This window comes from Hyperolius riggenbachi, chromosome 5 (genome assembly GCF_040937935.1).
Source record: "Hyperolius riggenbachi isolate aHypRig1 chromosome 5, aHypRig1.pri, whole genome shotgun sequence".
In the NCBI taxonomy this organism is placed as follows: domain Eukaryota; kingdom Metazoa; phylum Chordata; class Amphibia; order Anura; family Hyperoliidae; genus Hyperolius; species Hyperolius riggenbachi.
The window spans coordinates 49,141,654-49,165,915 of NC_090650.1; the positions used below are offsets into that span (position 1 = coordinate 49,141,654).

Below are 24,262 nucleotides of genomic sequence, written 5' to 3' on the forward strand. Positions count from 1 at the left end.
TGGGGACCAACTGCCCCCAGGGCATTTTACCTGCCAGGGGGGGGGGGGGGGGGTCAGGCAGCCGGATCCCCTGTATAGCTAGGCATGGTGTCCCCCGCATAGCCAGCAGTCTTTACTCACCTCCCTGGGTCCTGCGATGAGCAGCTCTAGCCCCCTACGCTCTGGATAGCATCCCTGCTCGCACTGACTCTAAGTTCTGGGTCGCGGCTTGATGACATCATCAAGCTGGGACCCGACACTGAAGTCAGAGCGAGTAGAGATGCCGGGCAGAGCAGAGGCATAAGACGATCCCCGGGGAAACGTCAGGAAGGTGAGTCCTGTCTTCTTCCCGTCCTATAGCCGCTGCACAATAGTGATCACTACGATTGGCCGGCGATTGTAGTGATCACGTGATCAGTAGCCAATTGCGATGGCTCCTGATCACTGAGGGGAGATGTCAGCTGTCATATGACAGCTTAATCTCCCCTCTCATTTGCGCACGATCGTGTTGGGAGCGGAAGCAGCAGGTGGTGTAAATCCTACACCGCATCAGAGTTAGACAGCCACAAGTGTGGTGTAGGATATACTATCAGCGGTTCCCAGGAGGTTAAAAGTACAAGTCCAAAACAGTACTTGGATATCTGGATACAGAAATCTGGCCACTATCCAGTTCACTCTAATAGGTGGAAACAATCGTGATGTAATTTTCTGTCTATCCAAAGATGTTAGTTTGTAGACAGTAGGGCGGGGCTTAAAACTGTCATGGCTTCGATCCTGGTCTACATTCTAGAGTCTTTAGGGAGTCCTACCCCATAGAGCTAGGTTATTGCATGCCATGCACTGATAAGGATCAACCAATGCGAAACAGTCTGTATGCATGTTGGATTATTGTGGCTCTGTACAATTAACAAGCTGACACATCATTGCATTCCAGCAGTTCTGGAGGTATATTTAGCTTTCAGGGACAACAAAGGATGATTTGCATGTTCAGCAGTGATGCATCGTGGGAGGCATCATGTGCTCACTCCAATCTGAATAATCTTAAATACCTTGGCCCTTATTCAATTCACTTTTTCTCCTGACTTTTCTCCTAGGAGATACTTTTTCATCTTCTTTTTAAAAAAACTTTTCAGCATTTAAAAATTAAAAAAATACCAAAAGCAGTAGAAAAAGTACTCTCAAAATGATTTTGTGCATTTCCTTGCTTCCTGGGGGTTTAAAAGGCATTTTATTGACAAGGTCTGAAAAAATCAACCACCAGCAAGCAAGAAAATAATAGTTTTGATGGTAGTTTTTTTCAAACTTTTTGGGTATTTTTTAAATTGTAAAAGTTATTTTAAAGTGAATATGAAAATTATCTCCTAAGAGATAATTCAGGAGAAAAAGTTAATTGCATGTGGGCCCTCATCTTTTAAGAGGGCAAAATTCTGTTTTGCATAAGTGGAGAGAAGACGCAGATTATTATTATTATTATTCATTTATAAAGCGCCAACATATTCCGTGGCGCTGTACAAAGTAAGAAACAAACATGGTGTACATAATACAGAGAATGGTGTACACTAATATACAAGACACATAATTAGTGACAAAATACAAAGAATGATACAAAAACAAATTATAGAATTGGTAATGACAGGGATAAAAGTAACATGATGAATAAAATGTATAATGGTTACCAAGACACAATGGGGAGTGAGCCCTGCCCTTGCGAGCTTACAATCTAAAGGGAAAGGGGGGGGGGAACAGGAGGAGGGGTAGTATGCAGCAAATATATAGAGGCTGTGTGTTTTAGGATACCTAGTAGGAGTGCAATTTGGTCTTAGTACAAAGGGAAGTGGCCTAAGGTAGCCCATATGCTTGTCGGAACAAGTGTGTTTTTAAAGAGCGTTTAAAGGCAACAAAGGTTGGCGAGTGACGGATGTGTTGTGGAAGGGCATTCCAGAGGAGGGGTGAAGCGCGTGCGAAGTCTTGTAAACGTGAATGTGAGGATTTGATTCTAGAGGAGGACAACAGAAGATCATGTGCCGATCTGAGATTGTGATTGGGTTTGTAACTGGAAATTAGTGAGGATATGTACCGGGGAGAGAGATTGTGGAGAGCTTTGTAGGTTAGGGTTAGGAGTTTGAACTGAATCCTCTGGTTAATTTGCAGCCAGTGAAGAGCTTGACAAAGTGGGTCGGCAGAGGAAGATCGAAAAGAAAGATGAATGAGACGAGCAGCTGAGTTCAGTACAGATGCCACTGTTGTTTACATAATCTGGCAGCAGCTTCCCACAAAATATACATAATCTGGCAGCAGCTTCCCACAAAATAGAGAAAATAAACGGATGGTCCGCACAAATGTCTCAAAAGAAAATCCAAAATGTATTCAGGACAAGTTCTAGTACAAAAAGAAGCTCAAGACTGACATGTTTCGGACTCCAAGTCCTTAATCATAGTCAATTTTTTACAGAGAAAATTGACTATGATTAAGGACTTGGAGTCGGAAACATGTCAGTCTTGAGCTTCTTTTTGTACTAGAACATGTCCTGAATACATTTTGGATTTTCTTTTGAGACATTTGTGCGGACCATCCGTTTCTTTTCTCAGTTTCGCTTGGGCTTGGCTGCCTTGGTCCCAGCACTGTCTCTTCATTCTGTAAGAGAGCGGTTACCCCCTACCATTTCTATTCCCACAAAATACACATAATCTGGCAGCATTAGGTGAAATAGACATAACCAGGCTCCTTTCCTCCCTCCCAGAGAGAGCTCGGGCCCATGGGGCACCAGTTGGATGGCACTAGTTTATACAATAGTTTAACATGTAAGAACAAACATTTGTAATAAAGAAACCATAATGTATAGTTTGTACATGGAGAAAATGTTGTTTGTATGTATGAATAATTGTAACTCAAGTCCTCTCTAAGCAGTGATGAGCGAAAAGGATGATATTTTTTCGCATTCATTTTAACGATAAATAATGTAAAATTCAACTTTCGAGTAAAAATGCCTTTGAAAATAATTTTGTAAACTTTGTGATCTTTTTGCAAATGTTTGCGCTTGTTTTGTTTTTGATTGATTGATAGATTTTTTTGCATTGTTTGCGAATTTTTGCATCCGAAAGAAAAATGTATTCGCTTTTACTCATATTGCAAAAATACAACGTATTTTCGCAAATATATTCACGAAAAAATGACTTTGGGAAACATTTTCAAGCAACACTGTAAGAAGTGGACTGCCTGTATTTATTGCATGAGTGCAGTCATGCATTATCGCTAAATTTTAGGAATATGGAACATTTTGTGATAAGGATGAAGGTAAACAGTCATGTCTATGACTTATTTATCATTGGATTTTCCCAGGGTTTGTACTTGGCAAACTGATTTTCACATCCTGTGATGTGATAGTTAAACTGTGAAAATCTTTAGGTTCTCAGTCAGGGAAGTGCTAATGTTTCACTGACTGCTATTTTCAGGGATGGGAGGTAAAAACACAGCTGAAAAGCTCCTGCCTGCTCCTGACAGCTATGTTTTGCTATCTTTCAAGAGTGCTTGTAGGAGATAGAAATTCCTAGTCAGGGCTTGTTTACATATAGACAGAGGTGCCAAGCAGCACATACAGCTAGTCGCAGCAGAGTACTGAGAGCCAAGGTTCCGCAAACTTGTATTTAGTGGCGAAAGTGTAGACCTGAAGGCCCTAATGCGGGATTTGGACTCCCCCCCCCCACTCCCCCTTCCATTCATTACATTAAATAATGTGCTCCCTCCCACTCCAGTATAGTAACCAGATGTGCCCCTGTCTTCCCTCCCACTCCAGTATGGTAGCCAGATAGGCTCCCCCCTCCCTCCCCAGTATGGTAGCCAGATAGGCTCCCTCCTCCCTCCCTCCCCAGTATGGTAGCCAGATAGGCTCCCCCCTCCCCAGTATGGTAGCCAGATAGGCCCCCCCCCCTCCCTCCCCAGTATGGTAGCCAGATAGGCTCCCTCCTCCCTCCCTCCCCAGTATGGTAGCCAGATAGGCTCCCCCCTCCCCAGTATGGTAGACAGATGGGCTCCTTCCTCCCTCCCCAGTATGGTAGCCAGATGGGCTCCCCCTCCCTCCCTCCCTCCCCAGTATGGTAGCCAGATGGGCTCCCCCCTCCCTCCCCAGTATGGTAGCCAGATGGGCTCCTTCCTCCCAACTAACCCATCCAGCCCAGTATGGCAGCCAGATAGGCTCCCCCCTCCCTGTCACCCCAGTAGGTAGCCAGATAGGTTCTCCCTTCCTCCCACCCCAGTATAGTGGCCAGACAGGCTCCATTTTCCTCCCACCCCAATATAGTGGCCAGACAGGCTCCATCTTCCTCCCACCCCAGTATAGTGGACAGATGGGCTCCCACCTCATTATGGTACTTAGATGCCCAATGCCCCCTTCCCATAGCTTCCAGATGTTTTCCTGCATCCTCTGTGTATGCCTCACGAAGCATGCATGACATGCCAGTCACATGACTTGCCAGGGTCTTTACATGGATGCTGGAAAGCAGCTGGGAGCAGCAGGAAGTGTTGAAGACGGTGGAAGAGGTTCAGTAAGTCACTTCTGCTGCGCACATATTTGCAATCCACTAAAGTTCTGGCCCTGTTCTGCACTTCAGGCATGTCGGTTGGCTGAGACTGCCAGATGCCTGAGTTCCGGATAATGGAGGTTTTACTATAGAATAAACCGTGACCTACAGTATATGTAGACAGGATTAATAGCAAGTGTTTAACAACATGACGTTTTTAGGACAATGAACTTCAGTTGTTCTTTAAACGCCGCATTGACAGAGAGTCTATCCAGCCAGAGCTACGGTGCACTGAGACCGGCGCGCTCTCTGCGGAGCTGTGTTTGCAGATAGCGAGTTCTGTTTACATATTGGATGTGAGAGGATTATGTCGCCTTTCACTGTTTACAAGTGAATTATATTTCATGCTATTTACTCCGCACTATTTGGGCTTGTGGAGGTTTGATGGAAATGATCGATAAGGACGGCAACTGAACAGCAAATAGTGCCAGCACTCACATGGGGCCAGAATACAGAATTACGGTGAACACAGTGGCAGACACTAGCAGGCGGTGTAACAGGTAAACTATAAGGCCCGGTTCACATTAGCGTTTTTTGCAGATCGGAACCGGACTGTATACTGTACAAACGGAACGGACGCGAACGAATCCAATGTTATTCTATGGGACTGTACACATCTGTCCGTCCGTCCGTACAGATACGTTCCGGTCCCCAGATCGAAAAAATGCTGCAGGCCCTAATTTTCCGGACCGTTGCTGACTTGTGGACCTGAAACGGAAGGTTTTGCAGGGCAAAAGGAACAAATAGAAAACAGAACTTAACAGCACACCGGTTATAAAATGGACCTTCCTAGATGCTTCCTGTGTACTCTCTATCATACAGCGGCCATCTTGGCTTGTTTGGCACATGGGCCTAGCAGTGCTGCAAGAGTGGGATCCATCCCAGTTCATTGATTTCTGGAAAGAGATGGAAGACATCAGGCCATACAGCATCTAGGACCTGGTTGTCCAAGTGCAGGGGCAACCTTTCAAGAGGTAGAGGGTGCACCCACCATCTCCTGCGAAGATCAGGCCTCCCTCCTACATAGTAGTAGGTGACAATTAAAAACGAGGCTATTCCAAGCCAGAAGCTGTAGAAATACACTGGATCCTTTGTCCAAACAGCAAGCTCTCTCCTCAACAATGACCACAATGTATTTACAGATCATTCAGAGCTCTGGTGTATATATAGCTTATCTTTAATGCTAATTTTAGAACTTCCCCTTTAAAATGGAAACGTATACAAAACGTATGCAAAACGGATACAAACGGAACGGAAACGGACCGAAAACGTATTTTAACCGGTCCGCAACGGATCAGTTCGAACGGACAACGGATCCGTTGGAACTGACTGTTGTGGCACGAAACGCTAAGGTTAACTGGGCCTTAGGCTCGGTTCACATCAGCTTTTGCCAGTGGAACCAGCCGTACGGTTCCATTGTCCGTTCCGCTCAACGGACAAAAAAATGAAGCAGGACCCAATTTCCCGGACCGTTTCGCTCAGCGGAATGGAAACAGAAGGTTTTGCAGCTACATAGGAACAAATAGAATACTGATCCTACAGTTTTTACCTGATTCTGATGGCCGGATCCGTACGGCCGGCTCAGCAAAAAAAAAAAAAAACGCAGATGTGAACCAGACCTAACTGCACGGAGGGGGTGGGGACATAAAACATTGGGGGGACATCGGGCAGGTTCTCCATCGTATTTGTTGTTCGCGATTATCGCACACCGGTACTGACGTGCTTTCGAGCACGTCGGCCCGTGATTTTCCAGCTTGTCCAATCAATACATGCAACCAATTTTGGCCCAAAATTGGTTGCATCGTCGACCGAGCATCCTCTTGGAGGCACAGATTTTCATTTGTTTTTTTGTTTTGATTGAACCAGATGGTCGATCAGCTGCCACGTCAAAGGTAGTTTGCGATAATTTCAGCCTAAAGTGAGCGACCGTGGTCTCCCACAATGCATCACTACTGAATATGCAATTGATCTCTTTATGCCCCTGAAGCCAGACTTACATCCAGAACTGCCGGTGTATAGTGAGCCTATAGCTTATAACATTTACAGAGCCACATCAACCCAACATGCAGACAGCCCAGCCTGTTTCAGAGTCTTAGTCCTCATTAGTGCATGGTAGGGATTGATATAGCTCTATGCTTTAGGGCTTGGACCAGTACAGCAGACTGCGCAAGCAGCTTGGGGTGACCCACAACTGCAGGTACTAGGAAGGTTTAGGGGACTAAAATCTATGGGCACCTTTAGTCAGTGTTTTGGACCATTAGCGGGTCTAATGTGAACAAATACTCAGTGTTTATTTCCTTTGTTTGTACAATTTCATTATGAATTATGAAAAGGGCTGAGTAAAACGGCAGCAACTAATGTGGACACTAGTACTGCAGAGTTCTCAAGCGCTGGAGAGGATTGACGATGCTCTCAATTAACCTGTCTGAGGTAATAATGTAAGGGGTGATATGAGGCCCTGAGGAAAGGTGTCTGAACTGTGTTCGTTTTTTTTTTCCCCCTCTGCTATGTTTACCTCAGAGCCCTTTTCCACTGCAAATTCTGACCACAATCACAAGCATGTTGCGATCTGGTCGAGATTTGCAACTAATTTTAAAATGTGATCTTTTGTGAGATACTGCACCATTTTTCATGCATTCATCGTTATCAGTGGTGCAATCGTAATTTCTCAAAGACAAATTTCACACAACACAGGGAAACTGTAAGAAAATCTCACAGTACTATGCGCGCTATGCAATTTCTGTGCGCTTCCACAGTCTGGACACAAATGCAGGAAAACTGCACAATTCTTTATTTCTGCATTTAAGTTAAAATCGCATCACATTAAATCACTGCAGTGGAAACAGGACGATGCGATTGGATTGATAATCATGGTGCGCCTGCAGTTTTCAAAGCGTTGGAAAATTCGATCCAATGGTTGGACTGAACCACAGCCAATGAGAAAGGGCCATAAGTAAACCTGTAATTTTTGAAAAACACAAAAGTTAGATACTTACCTCAGTAGAGGAAAGCTTCTGCATCCTCCAGAGTCTTCTCACTGCCTCCTCCTGACCACCAATTCAGCACTGGACTGTGTGGCTGCACTGCCAAAGATGCCTTGTGTCCAGGGCCGGTTCTAGACTTTTTGCCGCCTGAAGCAATACATTGTGAGGACGGCTAACCACTTCCCCCCCCCATCCTTCCTCAACGTGTGCAAGCTGGACCAGAGGGTAGAGACACATTGGTCTGTGCATTGCAGGCACTGGCTCTATGCTTTCCTCCCTCTGCTTCCTCCAACCAGCACCAGCGTTGCATCACTCACTTGTTCTTAGCAGATTAGTGATGGGATCACCAGCCACACTTGAAGTCCTGCTTCCTCTCGGACTACAGAGATGCCTCATGTGACCCGGCAGCACGTAACAGGTCACATGAGCCACCACTGTAGCCATGGATACAGGTGGATGGATAGCCCGTGGCTGGAATGCTGAGAGCAGGTGAGTGAAGAGGCACCATGCATCTAAGTAGGGGGAGACGGGAAGTGTGAGGAGGGGGACATTTTTGGAGGGGAGAGCTTCTTGCCGCCCTCTAATTGTTGCCGCCCTGAAGCACATAATTAATGGAAGAACCGCCTCTGCTTGCGTAGCACAGTGGTAAGAAGTGGCTCAGGCTCGACAGAAAAGCAGAGCCTGTCCGGCTTCGTGCTACTGCACAGACGTGAGGCGTTCTGCACATGCGCAGTGTGGCCGCACCCGTTCATGGACAGGAGTATGGCTGGGTGCACTCTTCCACAAGGCCCTTGTCGAAGCAGTGAGTGGGCTCCCAGCGCTGCATTGGTGGAGGGGGGACAGAAGAGGCTTCCATGTACTGAGGTAAGTATCCATTTGGGGCACTTTGTTTCCTTCAGGGGAGGGCAACAGAGGTGAGAAAACGCTGACAAAAGTATTTGTACACTGTAACTAGCATGTGGCTGTGCAGTGAGAGGAGGGGGTGAAATGCCGGGAGAAGCCAGCCTGAATTATGAAGTGTGACAGCACAGCAGTGCATATTTCAGTGAAGGCTCAGGTAATAGAACGCTCTGTGATTTACAGCAGCCAATGGAACATCTGGAATTCCCACCAGATTCCATCTGCATTGTGTGCACAAGTTTACCTGAGTGGGTTGGGCACTGGCAAATTCTTGTTCCTGGAGTAATGATGGTCAGTTCTAGTCTGAGCATGCAGCCAGCTCTCTCCCGCAGTCAGAGGGGCTGAGAGCCACAGCACAGCAGCAGCGGCAGTAACAGCATCTGTTACCTCATAGCCCACTGCAGAGGAGTCATAAGCCTGAGCTAAGGGCACATTTACATTCCACAGGTCTGATAAAGTGGCTGCCTGACAAGCCTGTAGCCTTTCTGTCACTAGAATTCCCTCACAGCACAGAGGTACAGCCGAACCTTCTCTCCAGCTGCCAACTATGACAAACTGAGGACCCCCCCTTATACTGTCCTGGCTGTGTGGAAATTATTTCTGGTCCACCGACAATGTCCAAGCCATCCCGTTTGGCCAGGCCCTTGTCAGCTAACATGACGTCTAAGCTGCCTGTGAGTAGGATTGAAGACTTCAACAGCAGATCAAGAAAAATCAGCTTAGGGGAGAAGATTCTGCGGGCTGGCAGTGAGGGAAGTCTGGTTAAGAAGCAGCAGGTGCAGGCGGCGCAGACGCCCGCAAAGCCTCCTGGAACGCGCTCTTCGAAAGGTACAGTGCCGTAGTCTTTTTTTGTGGTGCTTTATTATGTCATTGACACATCGCCGGGCATTTGTAGATAACGTTCTGCGCACTGCTGGAATATATCTGTGTATGGGTGTGATTTATGGCCTAGCCAGAAACAGGAGAAAGTCACTTTATACTTGGAAGAAAGTCACTACTTGTTGCTGTTGGTGGTGAGTGTATTAGACTGGGTCTGGGGACCTGCCCAGTACTGTAATACATGAATGGGTAGAGTGTGTGATTATAGATTCATAGGCTGCCAACCATACTTATAAGGATCAGAATTAGTAATATGATAATTATGTCCCTCTCTGCTCCCCTTACACTTCTAATCAATCATATTTCGCAAGTGCAAAACTGTTTAATCTAAGGATATGTCTTTAAAGAGGAACTTTATCCAAGGATTGAATTTCATCCCAATCAGTAGCTGATACCCCCTCTATCACCATAAATCTTTACCTTTTCTCGAATAGATCATCAGGAGGGTCTGTGTGGCTGATATTGTGGTGAAACCCATCCCACAGTGTGATGTCATGACCATAATCCTGACAGTTTGCTGCCTGTGAACTTTGTTGCATTGTGGGAAATAAATGCTGTTTCCAACTACCAAAGTAAGCAGTATCTCCCTCTGTGCGTAGAAGTCTCAGTAAGAGCCTGAGCCTACTGACGCTGTTCTGACACCTTCTGTCCACTTTTCAGCATCTGTAACATTGATGTGTAACTGAAAAGCGGACACAACTGCGTCAGTGAGCTCAGACCCTAAACGAACATTCTGTACAGATCACGTGGCAGAACTAAAGATGTCACCACCAGTGATACATTTCAGAGTGTAAATCAGGGAGAGGAAACATTTTACAATGGGAAAACACTGACTAAATAATCTACAAATTAATATTGTAAACAAAAAATAATTGTATTTGTTTTTTTCATTACAGTTCCTCTTTTTAACACATCTGCACTTATGAACCTGTTTAAAAAAAAATTAGAAAATGCAAATTGTGAATTTTAAATCTGCAAAGGAAGGCTAACGTATAGCAAATATGTAAGCAACTAAATACGATAATTTAGTTATTGATGATTTGAAAGAGGCGCTGTAGTGGCAAATACTAGAATGCAGTAAAATATTAATGGTACCCACTTTTAGGCCCTGTTCACATTATAAATCGCCAGCGCTATTGCAAGCGCTGAGCGATTTATTGAGAGTTTTGTAAGCGCTTTCCCCTGCGCTTTGGCTTAGATTAGCGCTTTTCTAAGCCCTTTTGTAGAGCGATTCGTTTTTTTACTCCCTGACGTCAGACAGGAAGTGAACTCTTTCACCCGGAAATGAATAAATACAATGGCCTCAATTCACTAAGATCATGCTGGAGATAATAAGGCAAGAGAAAACTTACCACCACACAGTGAGAGAGCTATCTTATCTCTTCATTCCTTAATTTACCACCTCTGTAGTTATTTTCACACGCAGTTAATTAACAGCCTGACTAGAATTCTGGAGTGATTTTAAGGATTGAAGAGTTAACTTAAAGACAGAATATTTAACTTTAGGTTTGCCTGAGGTAAAAAATTTTCTGAATACTACATGCCTTATCACCATGGTGATAACTATAGAATCGTTATTAAAGACAGGAGATAAGCTTAGTGAATTGAGGCCAATGTATTTATTCATGAAAGCCCTGGGGAAATCACTATACAAAGTGCGTTTTCAAGCGCTTTGCGATTTCCCTATACCTTCCATTGAGCCAAAGCGCTCAGAAAATGGTATAGGCAGCACTTTTGTAAGCGGATCGCAATCGAACCTCTCATATGAGAACACTCGTATAGGGAATCATTGCAAAAGCGCTTTTAGGGCACTTTCTAAATTCGCCAGCGCTTAAAAAAATCCGCAAACGCTCATAGTGTGAAGAAGCCCTTACTGCAGTTTTCCTGGGTTCAGCATAAGAAAGAATTCCTATATTTCTATATTGCTGTATTTTTGCTATGTAACTCCGCCCACCGAGTGATGCTTATCCTAGGCTCGTTAGATATGCAGAATTCTCATCCTCAGAGCATTCCAGGGAGACCACGTATATTATATTTTACTGGTATTCAAACTCTTAGGCAGGGGTCACACTTGTTGGCTTTCATGTGCTTTTTCTGCTCAGAAAAACTGATTTCAACTGATAACTCATGTTAATCAAAGGGTTAGCTCACACTTGAATGCAGATTTCGCACGCAGAAAACAAAACCTGACATCTTGGGCAATTTGTCAGTTTTCTCTATAAATTACATTAGCTGCTGTAAGGCAGGGGTCACACTTGTCTTTCAGTTTTCTGAAAAGTGTAGAAAACTGAAAGGCAAGTCCTGCCTCAGTAATCAAACATTCTGCAGAGATCACCTGACAGGACTAAATATGTTGTCAGCAGGTGATAAATGTCAGAATGTATATCAGGGAGAGGTAATACTTTTTACAATGGACAAACACTGACTAAATCATCTATAAACAAATATTGTAAAAAAAACCAAACAATTATATTTATTTATTTATAGTATTTATAAAGCGCCAACATATTACGCAGCGCATTCAACACATTATTTTTTACTATAGTACGTCTTTAAATCTCAGGGTCGGGTTATAGTGAATGCGCTGTGTCAGGGCATCAGTTGGCGCGAGATGGTGCCGATACAACATAATGGCTAGGCATCAGCATACAGTGGATCCTTTACATTGAGAAAGGCCTGGAATCTGCCCGGCAACAGATGCGCAGATGCTTTCACCATAAACCGGCCCTCCTTCTAGGCACAGTGATTTACCTGGCTCTGTGGGCACTCAGTTACAAGAGCTGGTTTTTACCTGTAAGCATTTTCATTAGCTAAAGTTAATAAAAATCCTAATGCTACTTCCTGCAAAACAGACTGTCTGTGCTGTAGGATGCAATCTTCTCAGCAGATTCAACCTCTGCCTTCTCCTTTGCAGTTTGAACAGTGAGGATAAAAACATCAATACAACTGGAGGAATCCCACCCACAGAGCCTGAAAGCTGACTCACTGAACGCAGTGTTTTTGGTCATGTGATCAGAATTTCCAGACATGGTGTTTAGCATCAAAAGTCACATTTTTACATAAAAAAGCTTACCTCTTTGCACTGTCATTACTAAGCTATTAGATGATGCAGCCAGAGCAGCTAATAGTACAATGAGTGACCGAAAGTACACTTTAAATGAGAAGGATATGGTGGTTGCCGTATTTATTTTCTTTTAAACAATACCAGTTGCTTGGCATCCTTCTGATCTCTTTGGCAGCAGTAGTGTCTGAATCACACACCAGAAACTAGGTTTCAGCTAATCCAGTCTCACTTCAGTCTGAAACAGCTGATCCGCATTCTTGTTCAGGGTCTATGGTTATTTATTAAAGAAACAGGTTCAGTGGGACAGCCAGACAATCGGCATTGTTAAAGATTGAATAAATATGTTAGTCGTTATATACCTCTCAGTTCAGGTGTGCTTGAAGCCCATGCAACCTACAGGTATGTACAGGGGAGAAGCAGGTACAGTAAGCAAAGGAAGTTATAGTTTGGAATGATGGTGAACAATGCGGATAATGCACTTTATTCACTGCTCTTATCCTTTAAAGAGAATCTGTACTGTAAAATTCTTACAATAAAAGCATACCATTCTATTCATTATGTTCTCCTGGGCCCCTCTGTGCGGTTTCTGCCACTCCCTGCTGCAATCCTGGCTTGTAATTGCCAGTTTTAGGCAGTGTTTACAAACAAAAGACATGGCTGCTAACCAGAGTGTGATAGGCTGAGAGGAGAGCTTGGAGAGGGTTTGTAAAGCTTCTGCCTATCACAAGCAGTGCTGCACATTCCACACATTCCACACATTCCAGCCTGAGTCCGACAGAGCCGACAGAGGAAAGAAGATAAGATTTATTACAGAGACAGTAGAAAAGGCTGCAGTAAGTCAGAGCACATTAGAACATACATAGGAACTTATAGGATAGAAGAAATAAGGCTCAAAATTTTGTTACAGAGTCTCTTTAAGGGAAGCCAGCCCCACATAGCTTATGCAAGAATTCAATTATTGGTGTTATTATGAATTGGTGCTGTACTGTTTACTTTGTAGCAGATTGTGGCAGGTGTGCAGGCCTGGGAGCTCAAAGTGAACCTTCCACTTACTCACCCATAAGAAACTAAGCTCAGATTTGTGAAACAAGACTACATGTATTGCGATCATTTTAAAACTCAAACACTCCTTTCAAGCTATTTTTGCGATTGTTATATTTGATCGTTTAAAGCATTCCTGATTTGACTTGTGACATGATGAGATAAATATAGTTACATAGAGTACCAATCCTACTAAGAGCTTGTGTGTGTTTATTTTTTATTTTTTTGTATTGTAGGGGTTAATAAACCAGAGCTTTATATCTGCAGTCAGAGAAGTTGAATTGCAGCAACAGCTCTCCTAGATCAATATTCAAAGCCAAAACACTTGTATCTGGCTAAACAAACACTTCTGATAGTGCTGAAAAGTTCATAGTTGTCTCTGAGTGGGAGCTGAATGAACCAGTTTTTCCATCACACTGATATGACTGATATCTACTCTTCAGTCTTAGAAAATAAGCCCTCATATGGAAAAAAAGAATACTAGACTCCAAAAAAGTTGCATTTACCATTACTACTACACGCAGTAATCTCATAAGTGTATTTTCAGTTTATGTTTACTTTTAAAGGACTGAAGTGAAATCTGTATGGGTGTGACCAGTATTAGACGGTAACAATGGAGCTTAAACAACTACGTCCAAAACAGTCCATTCTGTAACAGTGGCTAACGGTGCATTATGGCACTACCATAGAGGCTGTGGTGCGCTGAGGTATGTAAGTTTGGTATGAGGATTGGCAACTGGCACAGGAACTGTTGCTACCTGTAGCAGAATAATGGTAACCATATACTTTTGGCACAGCCTGCTCCAAAATTCCATTGTGGCGTTTGTAAGCATACACACTACATGAACTGCCGAGAGTACTGATAGTTTTGGAAAGTAGTCTTTTTAGTTTCCTTAATCCTCACAGAAAATTGAACAATGATTTTAGTGTCAGTAGTAAAATATCTAAAGGTGCCCATACAGCCACCGATTTTGCGGCCAGAGCCACCATCCAAATGAATAACTTCTCCATTGTCACCCTCGAGCCCCACCACACGGTGACGTCACACACACCTGCCTAGTGCCACATAAGGGTGACAGCGGTTGAGGCTGGGAGTAGTGGTAGTGGGAGAAGTGAGCTTTTGCACTGTGTGAGCATGGAGGGGGTAGGAGGCATGTGTACACTTGGGGAGGCAGCCAGGCAGGTGCTGCCTGATTTCATGCTAAAATCTTTCAGGAATCAGCCTGCAGTCTATGGGCAGGCAGCACATCTCTCTTCGATCAGAGAGAGATCTGTCTCTTAGTCAATCTGCACATACATCGCTAGATGTATATGCAACTTAAAGAGGAGCTTAAAGAGAAACCGTGACCAAGAATTGAACTTTATCCCAATCAGTAGCTGAGACCCCCTTTCACGTGAGAAATATATTCCTTTTTCACAAACGGATCATCAGGGGCTCTGTATGGCTGATGTTATGGTGAAACCCCTCCCACAGGAAACTGTGAGGACCATGGTCCTGGCAGTTTCCTGTCTGTGAACCTCGTTGCATTGTGGTAAAAATAACTGTTTACAGCTGTTTCCAACTGCCAAAAAAGCAAGCAGCAGCTACTTCCAGTGACATCACCTGCCAGAAGTAAAAATGTTACCATGTGATAAATGTCAGAATATAAATCAGGGAGAGGAAAGCTTTTACAATGGGCAAACACTGACTAAATCATTTATACATAATTATTGTAAAAATTAAGCACTTTTTTATTAAATTATTTTCACTGGAGTTCCTCTTTAAGCAAAAAAGTGTAAGTGAAAATAAAGCAATACATTGCAAAGTGAGAAGTTAAAAAACAGAAGAGAGACCAAGAAATGATTGATATTCGCCTTGTAATTTGTTCATATTCACATTCAGCCTGCATGTCATCATCTTTACTACTTGCAGACATGAAAAAAAAAAACAGATAGCAACTGCCATTATCTATAACCACACCCCCTAAAAGGCTTTTTTTTAAAATAGATATACATAATACACAGAGGGAGATATTGATTGCTTGGCAGTTGGAAACAGCCGTTATTTCACATAATGTAACGAGGCTCCCACAGTGTGATGTCAGGACCTAGGTGCTGACATCACACTGTGGGAGGGGTCTCATCACAATATCAGCTACACAGACCCCCTGATGATCTATTGGAGAAAAATAAGGTTTTCTCATGGGAAAAGGGGTTTCAGCTACTGATTGGAATGAAGATCAATCCTTTGTTACTGTTCCTCTAGAAGTTAGGAATGAATCAATCTTGGCAATGGCAGACAGCTCTTCCCACCTACAGATCTGACCCGAGCTATCAGATAAATGTTCTTTCCCCTATTGTATGCGATTGAGAGAGAAAGCATGAAACATTAAACATCGCTGTGTCCAAGGTTAACACACACTCCGGATTGGGAAAACAAGCAGTCTGGCAATGAATGCAGACATCAGAGTCATAGATGAATAAGCTGTGCCCAGGGGGGTGGAAGCAGGTAAAGATTATTAAACATTTCTAGGAAGTTTGTTTTGAATGGCTGGAAATGTTTCACGGTGGAAGAGAGCGCTGCAGGCGATATTGCATTTCAGTCAGTGTGTGGCTGGGAAAGGTCATGTGCTCAGAGCGCACACACTTCTATCTCGCCGCTGGCAATGGACTGAGCGTGTCGTGCATTCAGCGCCTTCTGTAAAGGATGTGTTTATAATCTGTGGCCAGAAAAATGGAAGCCCTGCTTGAAGTGGCCTAACCTGTGCTATCTGCATCTTGAAAAACAAAGACGTGACGCTGGCCATAGATGTGATACTTTTCTTGGCTGAACATTCGGCTGGCCATCTGGTGAACAAATGGTCATTCGTACTCGTAGGTGCGATTCTGGCGCTGAAACCCTGGCGCCATTAGTATCACCGCAGACCAGTCAGCACACTGCATTGTAGAGTGTCTACAAAAGCCAACAGTTAGTTTTGTTTCCTCATCCAAAATTAATCCTACCTCTAACTTAAAGGGATCTTAGCAGCTCATGGTTTTTCAAATAGCTGAAAAGGCACCCCTACCTCCCCATCCCTTTTCACTGCCATTATCCATGGTTGCTGTGAAATTCATCAAGTGCAACTTATCTTATCTGTTTGAAGAACAGTGTCCCCCTCCTCCCCCCCTTCCTAATCCTGATTGGGTTTGTTTGATCTTAGCTTCTGGGCAAGTAAGTCTAAATAGAAGAGCCCTTATCTTCCTTCCATTTTCTGCTGCTTGCAGAACACTTGAGGATAGTGGAAGTAGAATAATACTTCCTGTAATTAACCCTTAAATGTAAAAAGATGAGGTAAAATCAAAGTATTTTTTTAATAATGGGCCACATTTTAGCATGCATTTTTAATGTACTATTGAGCTGCCCTGGGAGTTAAAAATGATGCTCGGTTCCCTTTAAAGGGACTCCGAGCAGTGCAGAAACTATGGAAAGATGCATATCATTTTAAAGCTCTCTTTCTCCTCTTTCCAATGATATATAAACCGCCACCCTACGCCTTTTAGTTTTCGCTATTTTCGCGATTGAAATTGCTGCGGCCGCGGTTTCGATCGCGAAAATAAAGAAAACTAAAAGGCGTAGGGCAACGATTTAGGTGTCGTCAGAAAGAGGAGAAAGAGAGCTTTAAAATGATATCCATCAAGCCATAGTTATATTGTATTACACAGGGCGACTTTTTGTCAAAGTCAGCAGCTGCATTCAGGAGAATGGAGCTGCTGACACTCTGGAAAGTGTCGTCCTGTGTAATACAATATAACTATGGCTTGATGGATATCATTTTAAAGCTCTCTTTCTCCTCTTTCTGACGACACCTAAATCGTTGCCCTACGCCTTTTAGTTTTCTCTATTTTCGCGATCGAAACTGCGGCCGCGGCAATTTCAATCGCGAAAATAGCGAAAACTAAAAGACGTAGGGTGGCGGTTTATATATCATTGGAAAGAGGAGAAAGAGAGCTTTAAAATGATGTGCATCTTTCCATAGTTTCTGCACTGCTCGGAGTCCCTTTAAAGGAATGTTACCTGTTAAAGTCCAGTAATATTCCCCATGCACCTTTTCCAATCCTTTTTTCTGAGAATAGATTAGGGCTGGTTAGGGGTGGTGGTTAGGAAAAGGCATCAGTAGAGGGAGGACTCATGTGAGAATAGGTTTAGGTTTAGCGATAGTAAAATATCAGAAATGAGATAGTAAAATATTTAGAATTACTGCTGCCCAATAGTAATACAGTATATTGGTATTTGGTATTTTACTGATATTCTGCTAACAGCTATCTCTGGGCCCAAATTACTGCAGCACCCATTTTACATATACAGGTAGTCCCCGACTTACGAATGCCCGACTTTTGAACGACCCGCCAATATGAATGGCATGGATTCTGTTTCCATGGGAACAAGTCAACATTTTTTTTTAAATTGGACTTATAGTTTTTGAGAAATTGATTTTAAAAAATGTTGAGAAAAAATGTCTTTTAAACTTGTATAAGCAGGTACAGAGGGCAGAGATCGTTAACCGGGGACTACCTGTATATTGGTATTTTACTGATATTTTTGGTAGCAGCTATCTCTGGGCGCAAATTACTGCAGCACCCTTTTTACATATACGCTGTGGTAGGAAGGGGCACAACCAACCAGGATTTTCACATCAATGTCTATATTTGACAGTACATTGACTTCAAGTTTTCCTTTGTACTCTGGATAGTATGTTAATTCTGACTCTGAAGATACATGTGGACAATTATAGGTTCTTGCCTGTAAAGTCACAGCTTCGGGCTTCTTTTAAAGTCACAATTCATCTGATTTCCGATTTAGAAGTTATGATTTGAGATTTTAAAACCATGCTGAAAGGACCACTATCGCGAAAAAATGTCAAATGTAAAATACATGTAAACACATACAAATAAGAAACACATTTCTCCCAGAGTAAATTGAGCTATATATTACTTGTCTCCTATGTTGCTGTCACTTACAGTAAGTAGTAGAAATCTCACAGAACCGACAGGTTTTTGGCTAGTCCATCTCTTTATGGGGGATTCTCAGCATGTCATTTATTCTTTTTAAAGACGGTCACTGAAAAGGATTTGTATAAAGATACTGACCAGCCTCCCTGTTCGCTGCACATTTTTTGGCAGTTGAACTGAGCAACTGCTATTCACTTTGAAATAACAAAAGCCCTGAGAATCCTCCATGAAGAGATGGGCTAGTCTAAAACCTGTTGGTTCTGTCAGATTTCTATTACCTTCTGTAAGTGACAGCAACATAGGAGAAAAGTAATTTATGGTTCATTTTACTAAGGAAGAAATGTACTTCATATTTGTATGTGTTTGTGTCAGAATCTCTCCTGTAGCATGTTCTGTCGGTTGCAGTGGAACTGCAACCGGGCAGTTCTGACTTATCTGCTTGCATTCGGTTGCACATTCGCAATAAGTCTCATTGTCATTTGTAATCACTCTGCAGTTCAGAGCAGCTCAGGATGCTGTCAGGAATCCTCCTATTGCTTGCTGCAGTTGAACTGCAGCCAGATAGCCCTGGGTTTCCTACATGCATATTGTTGCATAATATTGCATGTATTTGTTATAAGAGTTCTTTTTCACAGTCGGCTGGTAGCTTGTGGTCAAGCTAGCTCAGGATTGAGTGATTACCATTCAGCTGTGTGGGAATTTGCATGCCTGCATCCATTGGCTGATGTCCACATAAAAGTCTGCCTCCCATTTCAGACTCCGCCTGACATAGCGTACAGCTCCCTGAGTTGTTGCTGGGTCCATGCTGTGAAAGTATTGTGTATTGCCCTGCTTTATATTTCCATGCCTGCTAGATGTTTGCTGAACCCGCGGGGGGTCAGTGAAGTCCACTATCCTACTAATTGGAGACTGCCTTCACCATGCTGGTGACTGGTAGTTATCCTTCTTGCCTTGTTCCTGAGGTTGTAACTGAAGCAGTGGTTGCCATTAGTTACGCTTCTACCTGTTTGTCTTGTCTATGTCAGTGTGAATGTTTGCCGTCGCTGGGGCAGCGACTAGATTGGCAAAGCATTCCGTCTGTCTGTCTGTTGTTTGTCCTGTTACTCAGCCTTAGGCTTATGGTGGCCATACATGGTACAATTTTTTCATACAATCTTACCATTTCTATGTAGTATAAGGGTAAATTGAGTAAATATACTGAAAGGATAATTTAGGCAGTTCGCTTATTTTATATAGAAATGGTAAGATTGTATGAAAAAATTGTACCATGAATGGCCACCTTGAGTGCGGCATCGCACTAAGCAGCCATTGTATATTAATGCGACTTTCATTACTCAATGAATGTATTTCAATGCGACTGCCAGACTGACTTAGATACGACCTTAGCTTTACTGACCATTCCCTCGCCTAGTCCTTTGTACCGCAGCCATCTGATCTAACGTGTATGACCTTAGCCTGTTACCAACTCTGTTTCTGTCTAGTCCACTGTACCACTGCCATCTGATCTAACGTGCATGACCTTAGCCTGTTACAGACTACGTCTGTTGTGTATTGTATCACATAGCATCTAGCATGATAGGCGGTATCGGAAGCCCAGAGCTGCAGTTGCTCTGGGCAATCTTGCTCCCTTGTTCATTACTCCTGTGGTCACCTGTGTAGCCTCTTCCATTACCCTGCTACATAGTCTTGAGCATACACGCTGACTTAGAAAGTATACCCCCCAAGCATTATAGTTTGCTTGTATTTAAAATTGTATGATTTTTGTGATAGTGGTCCTTGAAGGAACACTAGGTAACAGAAACAGTGTATATGATAAAAACCTTCCTATTCCTCACTAATGCATTAGCTTGGTCAATTATGTCCCTTGTATACCAGGAAGTGACCATTCAGAGACACAGAGGTCCTGATTTACAAAAAAAACTGCATGTTTATAGAGAGATCCTGACCCCTATGCAATTCACTTTTTCTCCTGAGTTTTCTTAGAAGAGATCATTTTTCATTTTTTCTTTAAAATACGGTAACTTTTTAGCATCTTGCAGTTGAAAAAGTCCAGAAAGAAGTTGAAAAAGCACTGTCAAAATTATTCAGTTCAGCCCCCAGTGTGGAAAAGGCCTTAGAAATGGAACTAGGTGTACATAAGTGGGTCTGTGTCCTCTATAAGGCCGGATCCACACTATAGGCACTTTTCTGAGCGCTTTGTGATTTATTAGCGCTTTTTAAAAATGTCTCCAATTCGCTTTCATTAAAATCGCAGTAAAAATCGCATAAAAATAAATTGCGGCGATTTTTACAGCAATTTTAATGAAAGTGAATTTTTAAAAAAAGCGTTTAGAGAGTGCCAATCAATCAAAAGCGCTTATAGTGTGGATCTGGCCTTAATCACTGTGATGTGCTGGTGCCATACAAATATAGATTATAAATAAATGCTGGAAAACACAGCGTACAAGGTACTTATTCACAGTTATCACATGTAAGAGTAGGCTGACATTTTTTATCAGTTAGTCTTTTGAATTTGGTGGCACATAAAGCTCATAAGCAGAGAGGATTTTCTGAGATTCAGTATGTGGCCTATGCTTGTTCTATGCAGCAGACACAGCAATGAAATTACTCTATGGACGGCTGAGGTAACTTTCAGCGAGATATTCCATTAGCTGCATGTGGCTCCCCCTGGGATGCTCTACCGGGAGGAAGTCAAGAGGATCTACCATTAACATATTTACACCTTTATAGAGTTTCCCAGCAGTGTGTGACAGAAGCATTTTATAGGTGATGGAGGATTGGCTGTAATGGCCTTCAGTGGGATTTAGGGATCTCCAGGATGCACGTGTTATATAAGTTATTGTGGTTCATTTTTAAATACTTTTTTTTCTCTCTTGCTTTTATCCACCATCCATGGGGGCTGAATCACAAAGCTTTTCTGTGGAATTATCTCACCTTACTTATTAACTTACAATTTATCTCTCCTTAAAGAGAGTCTGAAGCGACTTTAAAAACAGCTTTTTAGCTTATATTCTACATGGGCATGTTTGCCCCTGCTGAAACGCCGCTATCCCACGGCTGAACGAGGGGTCTTTACCCCCCTAATCCCCTCTATGGTGTCCGGGGATCGCTTCCTGTTGAGGCAGGGCTAATGGCTGCAGCCCTGCCTCTCAGCGAGTCTATCAGCGCTGATTGCCACCTCTCCCCCGCCCCTCTCAGTCTTCCTTCACTGAGAGGGGTGGGGGAGAGGCGGAGATCCGCCGCTGATAGACACGCATGGAGGCAGAGCTACAGCCATTAGCTCTGCCTCCAGGAAGAGCAAAATCTACGACCAAGTTGGTCATGGATTCTGCAGGGGGAGATTTGGGGGGTAAAGACCTCTCGTTCAGCCGTGGGATAGCGGCGTTTTAGCAGGGGCAAACATGCCCATGTAGAATATAAGCTAAAAAGCTGTTTTTAAAGTCGCTTCAGAGTCTCTTTAAAAGAAACATCAGGCTATTTTAAGCTAAGCAAGATCTAATTACCCGGGGCTTCCTCCAGCCCCTTTGCAGCCGATATGTCCCTCGACGCAGCTCTGTTCCCAGCCGCCGTTCCGGCGCAGAGGCCGACCTTGCGGGGCCGTCCTCTACTGTGCCTGCGCAAAACACTCCAGTCCACGTGTGAGTGATTCACAGCGGCACTAGCACAGGCACAGTAGAGGACGGCCTCTGCACCGGCGGGAACTCCGGGCCGGCGGTTGGGAACGGACAAGGGACATATTGGTTGTAAGGAGCTGGAGGAAGCCCCAGGTAAATAGATCTTGCCTAGCTTAAAGAGGAACTCCAGTGAAAATAATGTAATTAAAAAAGTGCTTCATTTTACAATAATTATGTATAAATGCTTTAGTCAGTGTTTGCCTATTGTAAAATCTTTTAAATCCCTGATTTACATTCTGACATTTATTACATGGTGACATTTTTACTGTTGGCAGGTGATGTAGCTGCTGCATGCGTTTTTAGCAGTTGGAAACAGCTTTGAACAGCTATTTCCCACAATGCAACAGGGTTCACAGACAAGAAACTGCCAAGAGTATGTACTTAGAATTTCTTTGTGGGAGGGGTTTCACTACTATATCAGCCATACAGCGCCCCCTGATGGTCTGTGTGTGAAAAGGAATAGATTTCTCGTGTAAAAGGGGGTATCAGCTACTGATTGGGATAAAGGTCAATTCTTAGTCAGAGTTTCTCTCTAAATAGCCTGATATTTCCTTTAAATAACTTAACTTATGATCTTCTTGGCATGGACTCACCAAGATGCTGATACCATTGCTGAGGACTGTTGGCCTATGCTGACATAATGACAGCTCTAAGTTGGGTCAGATTGGATGGTGGCGTTTCCAATCTTTGAAGTGATCTTTCAACTTCTTTTCACAAATTGTAGGAAAGACTGGATGAGAGGAGCCCAGGGTTGTGTATAATCTATGTAGATATTGTAATAAAATAAAGAGGTAGCTTACCTCAATGAGAAGTATAGACTTTCTGTAATAACAAGACTAATTTATTTTAAGCACAATCAGGACAACACGTTTCGTGAGTCAGAGCTCACTTCCTCCGGTCAATCTATTAATTTTAATGTTTTTTTTTTTAAACCTATTTTATGTAACCCCTACAGTCGTTTATAAGGCTACCTTCGAGTTAAAGAGAAACCGTGACCAGGAATTGAACTTCATCCCAATTAGTAGCTGATGCCCCCTTTTACATGAGAAATCTATTCCTTTTCACAAACGGATCATCGGGGGCTCTGTATGACTGATATTGTGGTGAACCCCCCCACAGGAAACTGTAAGGACCATGGTCCTGGCAGTTTCCTGTCTGTGAACCTTGTTGCATTGTGGGAAATAACTATTTACAGCTGTTTCCAACTGCCAAAAAATAGATCTCCTTCCACTGACATCACCTGCTTGCAGTAAAAATTTCACCATGTGATAAATGTCAGAATATAAATCAAGGAGAGGAAAGCTTTTACAGTGGGCAAACACTGACTAAATGTAAAAATTAAGCACTTTGTTTTCTCTAATTTTTTCTTTAATAGTATATATCCCTATGCCTGCAGTACAGCAAATCTGTCAGTATGGATGCAGTACCGCGCCAGCATCATGGGAATCCAGCCTAAGATGAATAAAGCATATTTTAGTAAAAATTCATTTTGAGCATCTTTTTTTTTGGGCAGTGTGATCCCAAACTGCTGCTGAATGTTCTTACCGGAGCACAGAGAGCATCCTCAGGCCTCTTCCATGTTCCAGATTGCTGAGTCCTCCTCCTTATTGATTTTTGCTTTTCAAATAACTCCTATTTGAGAACCATCAGGGAGCTGCAGCCTTGTACAGACGGTTGACACTTGACAGCCAAAATTATAGTTTGTGAATGGTCCAGCCGGATACTCTCGTGCCTGTACTGCATTCGCTGTCTGTGCTTGTTGGAGCACACTTTGGTCATTTTACTATCGTGATGATCGTAAACTGCTGATTGCGATTACGCAAAATTTTTGCATAAAGTTCGTAATTACAGCCCACATACTGTGTTTTTCGTAAAATATAGAATGCACTTTTTCTCCCCAAAATGTGTGTGTGTGTGTGTGTGGGGGGGGGGGGGGAGTGGGTGCGTCATATACTCCAAAGATATGGAATACAGCAGAGTGCACAGGGAAGCTACCGGTATACTATACCCGCTCCTGTCGCGGCGGCAGGAGCATGTGTAGTATTAAGTGAAAGTTTACTGTAGTGCAGTGAAGTGCAGTTTAGTTAAATATAGTGTCGTTTAGTGCAGTGCAGTGTAGTGTTAGTGTAGTTTAGTTAAGTGCAGTGTAGTGCATTGCTGTGTAGCTTAGTTGGTAGGGCAGCAGGGATAAGTGTA

At 43.2% G+C, this 24,262-nt stretch overlaps 1 protein-coding gene across 11 annotated transcripts in view; it reads left to right on the plus strand.

Annotated features, from left to right (window-relative positions):
* KIAA1217 (KIAA1217 ortholog) overlaps window positions 1-24,262 on the plus strand; it is a 798,974-nt gene that overhangs the window by 160,050 nt on the left and 614,662 nt on the right. For 2 of the 11 annotated variants that reach the window (XM_068235626.1, XM_068235623.1), the window contains exon 1: window positions 9,128-9,268. The exons of 1 other annotated variant lie outside the window; for it this stretch is intronic. The gene's annotated coding sequence lies outside the window, so the exon portion shown is untranslated. Of the gene's footprint in view, window positions 1-9,126; window positions 9,269-24,262 lie in introns of those variants that run through there. 8 more of the 11 variants (XM_068235618.1, XM_068235620.1, XM_068235640.1 and 5 more) reach the window with 5 other exon arrangements.